The following is a 6,907-nucleotide window of genomic DNA, read 5'->3' as shown; positions in this document are numbered from 1 at the left end:
ATCAAAGTCATATGATTGTTATTATAAATTGATATACATAGTAGGTATTTATAGGATTTACAAGAAAAATAGATAAGGGAAGAAATAATTAGTAAGCTAATCAATCTCTAAAAATCCTACAGCTAATCCTATAATAAAAACAAAAATCCTATAGCTAGCGAAAGTAAATTGTCAACAGCCACTCTAATCTAATTATAGACAACAAATCTTCTGACTTTGATGTTTTCCAACAACTTGGCCATCAAGAAGCCAATCAGAGGTTTACGCAGACTCGCCCGCCAATTGTTCCACTTCCTCAACCAGTAAACAAATACGGCATAGGTACATCAAGCCCGGAGAATTCCCAAATGATAGACATGCTAAGGTCGATCACTAGTGCAGTCCAAACCTTGCAAGAAGAGGTGAATGGAATGAAGAAAGTACAGCAAGGAAACTAGACTCCTAGCCAACAAAATGTTGCAGCAAGAACGCAAAGCTAGGAGCTTGAAACCACTGACGATGACTCTAGTTCGTCTAGCAAGCACCACCATCGGCGACAAAGAGTGGAGGGAGCATAGAGGCGTGAGAATCAAGATCAGAATAACCCAAGCAGACACCTAGGGAAACAACCAATGGGCAAGAGAGAAAAGCGCTAGGAAGTTAATCGCTCTAAGCGAGCTAATGATCAAGTTTAGCTTGCCGGTTTGAACCCATGCCAAGATCGTACATCACATTAGTTAAGCGCCCAAAACATGAAACATGAAATGACAACTGTTACGGGCTGTCTTAATCCTAAAATCGATCTACCTACACTTGATTCAATCTCAAGTACCTGGGGTGCCTTTGAACAAACCACCCAATGACGAGCTCTAGCAATGAGCACGAACTTTGACAAAATAGACAGATTTTGGCAATAATCTCCAGCTACCCTAAGTAAGTTTTCAATCTTAAAATCTAGAAGAAAAAAAAAACTCAATATTTTCGTTTATATTCAACCTAACCACAACCACAATGGCAAAGTCAAGAGCAAGAATGGAGAAAGCAAGGGAAACAAAAACTTACTGTAAATTAAAAGTCGAGAAACCATCGAAAAATCATTGTGAAATTGAAGTTTGAGGTAGAAAACATTTGGTTTTGAAGAACAGTATGTTTGGATTTGCAAAAGAAAGGATTTGAAAAGGTTTAAGCCTAGGGTTAGGTACCTTTCATAGAAAGGAAACCTGAGCACAAAACGATCTTGGCTGTCCATTCTTGCCACGTGGTGATGATCGCATGTAATTGCCATTTTGAAAAGCAAAACGTTAGCCTGACTGTTCAGCGTGATTGTTTGCCTACGGCTACATTAAATGCATGGATGTTACCCTTCACATCCCAAGTTGAAATGTCATCTTGGCCTTATGTCCTTTTTCAAAAGAAACCAATAACGCCAAATTCTTTCAAGTTTTTGGTACCTCGTTAGATAAGCATACATGTTGCAAAGTAACAACTCGTACTAACACACTGGTTCGTCATCAAAAAGGACACTAAGAGCAAGCTCTATCTAGAACTCGAATATGTTTGATTGGACCCGATTCACAAACCAATTTAGTTTGGCAGCAACTTGCACATTGATAGCTCATCCAAAAAGGCTCATAGTTTTTGAAGTTCGACACAACCTCTAAAAACTGGGGAGCAAATGTTGTGTGAGGATGTGCGACCAGCTTAGAGCAGGCAGTAGCTCGGCGTAACTTGTGAAGCAATAACCAAATTGAAGGGAGTTGCGATTAGATTGAAATGAGCTATGTTCATGCTGAAGCGAGTTGTTTGGCAGTTATCTTATAGATCATGGATAAATTTTATCTCTAAATATAAGCGTTATCCCCTAAAATCAAGGAGAAGATCATGACAACTCTCCCTATAATTTTGGTCTGTTGTAAATGATAAAATCTACCTGGAAATATCACCAGGACATTGAGCCACTAAAAATCATGAATTCCTGCAGAGAGACATGAAAACGAATGTGAAGCACTCAAGGGACATTAATGTGGTGTTTGCAGTAGGCACTCTGATGCTCAAGTTAGCAAGATTGTGACGAAAAACTGAGCTGGAGTAATGGTAAGGTAAGTTACTGTGTTTCAAGGCTAGGCAAACTGTTTTTATCATAGAGTAGTCGAAATGCAGTTCTACAACAAAAAACGGCTCAATGGGGGAATTATGACACACTTGCGTTAGAATGCTTGGATTCTAGGCTGATAAGTGTGTAAAAACATATATAGAATTGAAAGGGCTGGCTTCTGCTTTTATAGCAAGTCATGAAGGTTTCAGTCTCAGTAGAACTAGGAGTTCTATGGCTTATCCATTTAGGAATTCTAGTTTCTGTGAAACTAGAGTGTTTGAGGAAGAAAACCATTTCTAAGACTCAAAAATTGCCAGGATTTATGAGAATCATGATAGGACTTATAGTCTGTGGACGTTTAGAGTTTGCATAAGACTTTAGGACTAGTTAAATGTCCGAGATCATCTAATACTAGGAGTCTTAGGTTGCCAGACTCTTTGTAGACTTAGGAGTTTACGAAGTCTAGTTGGTATTTCATGGACTTCACGATTTAGGTCACTCAGTGAGCTAGATCTCTCTAACAAGTTGGGCTAAGATGCAAGGCGAGCTGGCCAAAGGTCTCAAGCTCATCTAACTTCGAATTCCACAAAGACTTATACAGTAGCAGAACTCGTGGAGTGTGGACAAGCTCGTAGAAGGTACCAACTTGTAACCTTCCTAGAAAAGATTTCAATGCAAGACCCACCAAATTCAGGTCACGATTGTTTTGCTAGAACAACCAAGGTTGAACCAAAGGCCATATTGGTGATGTGGGCCAACTGTAGTTGGGTCAAAATATTGGGTTGTATAATGATTACAATGTTACTGGACTGTTAGGGGTCCAGTGTGATTTTTTGCCTATACACCTGTCAATCTCGCCAGGACCATGGGATTGATTCCCTAAAATCAAGTCATTATCCCAAACTTTACTATTGTAACCATTATCATCTTATTGTATAAATACCACCAAAAAAATCATTTTACGGTGTTAGCAAAATTAAAGAGAGAGAGAGAGCTTATTTTGTAAGGCAAAATAAAAGAATAGTGGACGTATGCTTGATTGAACACGTCGTATCACTTTAAAAATTGTCTTTCGCTTTTATTTTCTTATTCAAATCAATTTCTTGTTGATCCTTAGATATCACACTCAAAATTCAATCATATTCTATTAAACTCAAAATATTTAGATTATTTTTAACCCTCTAGGTTTGTTAATTTAACTAAACACTTCCAATAATAAAAGTTTATAAATTGACAAAAATAGCTTCATCCACCCACGTATTGTCGGCAACCGGCCACTATTGTCGGAAGGTAGTCGAAATCTGTTAGAATGGCGCACGATCGGCTAGATCTAGCCGGTTGTGGGCCAATCTGGCCTTTCTCGACCATATATATCGTAGATATGGCCGATGACGGCCACATCTAGCCATTGACAACTACCACATCTTGGTCATCATTTGGCCATCAACGACAGCCAAGATATGGCCGTCAATGGTAGTAGATCTGGCCTTTTCCAGCCAAATCCATCGTGGAACTAGTCAGAAAAGGTCAGATCAGCGCACGATCGACCAGATCTAGCTGATCATGTACCATTTCGACAAATTCTGACCACCTTCCCATGGTGGTGGCTGGCTGCGGGCAATACGTGGGTGGGTGGCTGGGAGTGTTTTTGTCAATTTATAAATTTTTATTATTAGAGGTGTTTAGTTAAATTAACAAACCTAGGAGGTTAAAATAATCTAAATTATTTCAGAAAATGCTATTTAGAAATGTAACAATTTTTTTTCATAATCCTATCATATTTTCCAAAAATGCTAAATAGCATAGAATGTTATTCTAAATAACTAACCAAAGGGAGCTCACTTTCAATGTCAAAATCATATAAGCCATTAAATGCCTAAACCGAATTATCAAATCTTTTTTTTTTACCTTGATCTGAGAAAATAATGTAATTATTGTAGAATACCTAGGAAATAATTTAATAGATTACAATTGTAATTGAGATAATTAAGGAAATAATTTAACACAATATTAGCATAATAAACAAATATTTAATTTGGTTAAAAAAATATTTAAAAATAAAAGGAAATAATATAATTTTGGTATAAAATCAAGGAAATTTGTTAGAATATAATTGTAATTGAAATGATGAAGTGTTGATAGATAATAAGCAAAGATTTTATATGTTTTCAATATTTTAATAGGCGTTATTTTCTTTTACCATTGCAAAATTTTAATATTTGTTTTCATTATCTGAGAAAAATATATATGTTTATAATTTTTGTTTCATTAATTTACAAGTAATAAAGGGTGTCCAAACTTTCCATAATTTTTTTAAAACCTACCATATAAATTAATGATGAGGCAACTTCCAAAATCAATTAACCTCAAGGGGTTGGCTTGACGATCAAAAAAGTTTATTCTTTTTTTTAGGTTTTTGGATTTAAACATTGAGGCCAACTATTATATTGTAACTTATTTTATTCGTTGGACTTGTAAGGTATTTGATGGATCCTGAAGATTAGTTAAAGTGCACGCAAGCTGATCCAAACACGCCGGTTACAAAAAAAAAAGGAAAAAAGATTCCAAAATCAATTTTGTTATGCTTGGAAAAGTAGGGCTCACACAGAAGTCTTGTCAGCATGGATGGTCAGAGCTTAAGAAAGTTCTACAACCACTTAGATGCGGCCGCGTCGCGTGATGACGCGAGCAGCATGCTCCTACCAGTGTAGTAGGTGTACGCTAGGTTGGCAAATGGTTGAAAACGATCCACGTATCCAATCCCTGCACAAGTCAAGGAAATCACGCGGACAGATGAGCAATGGGACGCAGAGATGGATTTGCACGACATATACCCCACTTGCAGGTTTATTAATCATTACCTTGGTTCATCCCATTATAAATAGAGGATTTCTCTCCCATTTGTGAGATTGACTAATTTCACTCTAGAAAAGCTTACTCTCTCTCTCTCTTATATTTTCAAAGCTAAAACTCAACTTATTAATACAATATCAGTAGACGTAGGATTCGCCTTGTGAGCATCTAAACCACTTTAAACATTGTTTTTCACTCTTTATTCAATTAAATACTTCAATAATCATGTGTAACTTCTGAGCTTGCTCAGCATTTCTCACATACAAATAGTTTATATCAAAATCAAGCATCAACAAATTCAAATCTTAAAAATATACATGTTCAACTTTTATCTATAAAAGGGAAGCTTGAAAATTACATTAAAGGGTTCGACAGACAGTTAACGACTTAACGTTAAGGTTATTACTTATTATGGCCACCACTCGAGGTGACACTTTGGACCCTGCAGTCTTACGTCTTGGGAGGCTTGATATAAAAATTGAGTACCCTTTGTCGGATAGACGACAAAAGAGGCCCGTTTTTCAGGTAGGTGGTGTGCACATTCCCATCTGTAAAGTTTTATGATTATTGATTAGTGATTATTTTTGTCGCTCTTTATTCTGTTGTGAGGATTAATTTTCCTTGCCCGTGTTGTCATACGTCTAATCTACTTTATGATGGCTGGGTGTCTGCCAGGTTTGCACTGCTAAAATGGACCTAAGTGATGAGGCGGACTTGGAGGATTTTGTTTCTCGACCTGACAAAATCAGTGCTGCAGAAGTCGGTTTCAATTTTCTTTATAGAAACTCACTATGTTACGATTGTAGTTGACTCCTATCTAGCAGGAAAATCTTTCTAGGCTTTTGCATATTTCTTTTCTTCAATGTCACATAACAGATCCATTTTAATCTACTCAAACCAGAAGGGATGAAACAGTTGATGAAGAGTTAGTGGGTGGGGCTCTAGCTCATTAGGTTCATTTTATGTTTTTAGAATATGATGAAGATATCAAATATATTCATAATTAACCAATTTTCGACTACTACAGATCGCAACTATCTGTCAAGGAGTCGGAATGCATTGCAATACGCAAGAATCGGTACGTCATAGTACTCCCAACCCAAAGGACTTTGAAAAGGGTTATGGAAACCTGACACTGACTTTGAATTTTACAAATGAAGAGGGCCACAAGTGTTTGTCTAATGTTTGAGCCGTATAGCATTGTTGCACTATCCAAAATTCACATCATTGAATTTGACATTATCATATCATCATTTAAAATTTTCAATACCATAGAATTACACAAGAATTTTAGGGTAATTTCTGTGATGTGAAAGTCGACAAAAGCTTTATATGTTTATATATTCATTAGAGCAACGAAAAACACATCATCTTGGATACTTGGATTCTTCAATTAAGAGTTTGATAGAGCCTCCATAATTGGATTATTCTTGAACGATTCAGCTGATGAGGAATCGTTTTTATTTTTGGTGTGGAAATTAACAAGTTGAATAAATCTCAAATCTATAAAGTGGAATCCAATGCGAAAAGAGGGAATCCTAAAACGTCCTTATACACTCTTAAGTCAAACACAAATCCCACACTAGAAGATCTTGTATTTGTATTTTAAGTCAAAATCACCCCATTACATACAACTCCTATCTAGTTAATGGCAAATTTTTGTTTACCCCAAGTATCTGACTAAAGTTCAAACTGATACACTTTTGATTTTTCAGGGGTTTTAATGTAAAATAAACATTAACCATAAGAGGTTAGCACAGTAATTGGACTCATGATTTGCTTCTACAAAGTCTAAGGTTAAGGTATGAGTCCACTCATGGCTACATCCGAAAGATGGTTGACAAGAGGAAGTGTCCAATAAAAACAGAGTTTGGTTGACCAGAAAGTAGGAGAAATGCTGGTATCTTTATCAATGAAGGATTCTTTTGACAATAAATATTTTAGTTTGATCTATAATTCAGACAACAACACTTGCTGTTG

Source organism: Pistacia vera, unplaced genomic scaffold, assembly GCF_008641045.1.
Source record: "Pistacia vera cultivar Batoury unplaced genomic scaffold, PisVer_v2 Contig505, whole genome shotgun sequence".
NCBI lineage: Eukaryota > Viridiplantae > Streptophyta > Magnoliopsida > Sapindales > Anacardiaceae > Pistacia > Pistacia vera.
This window is presented reverse-complemented; position numbering follows the sequence as displayed.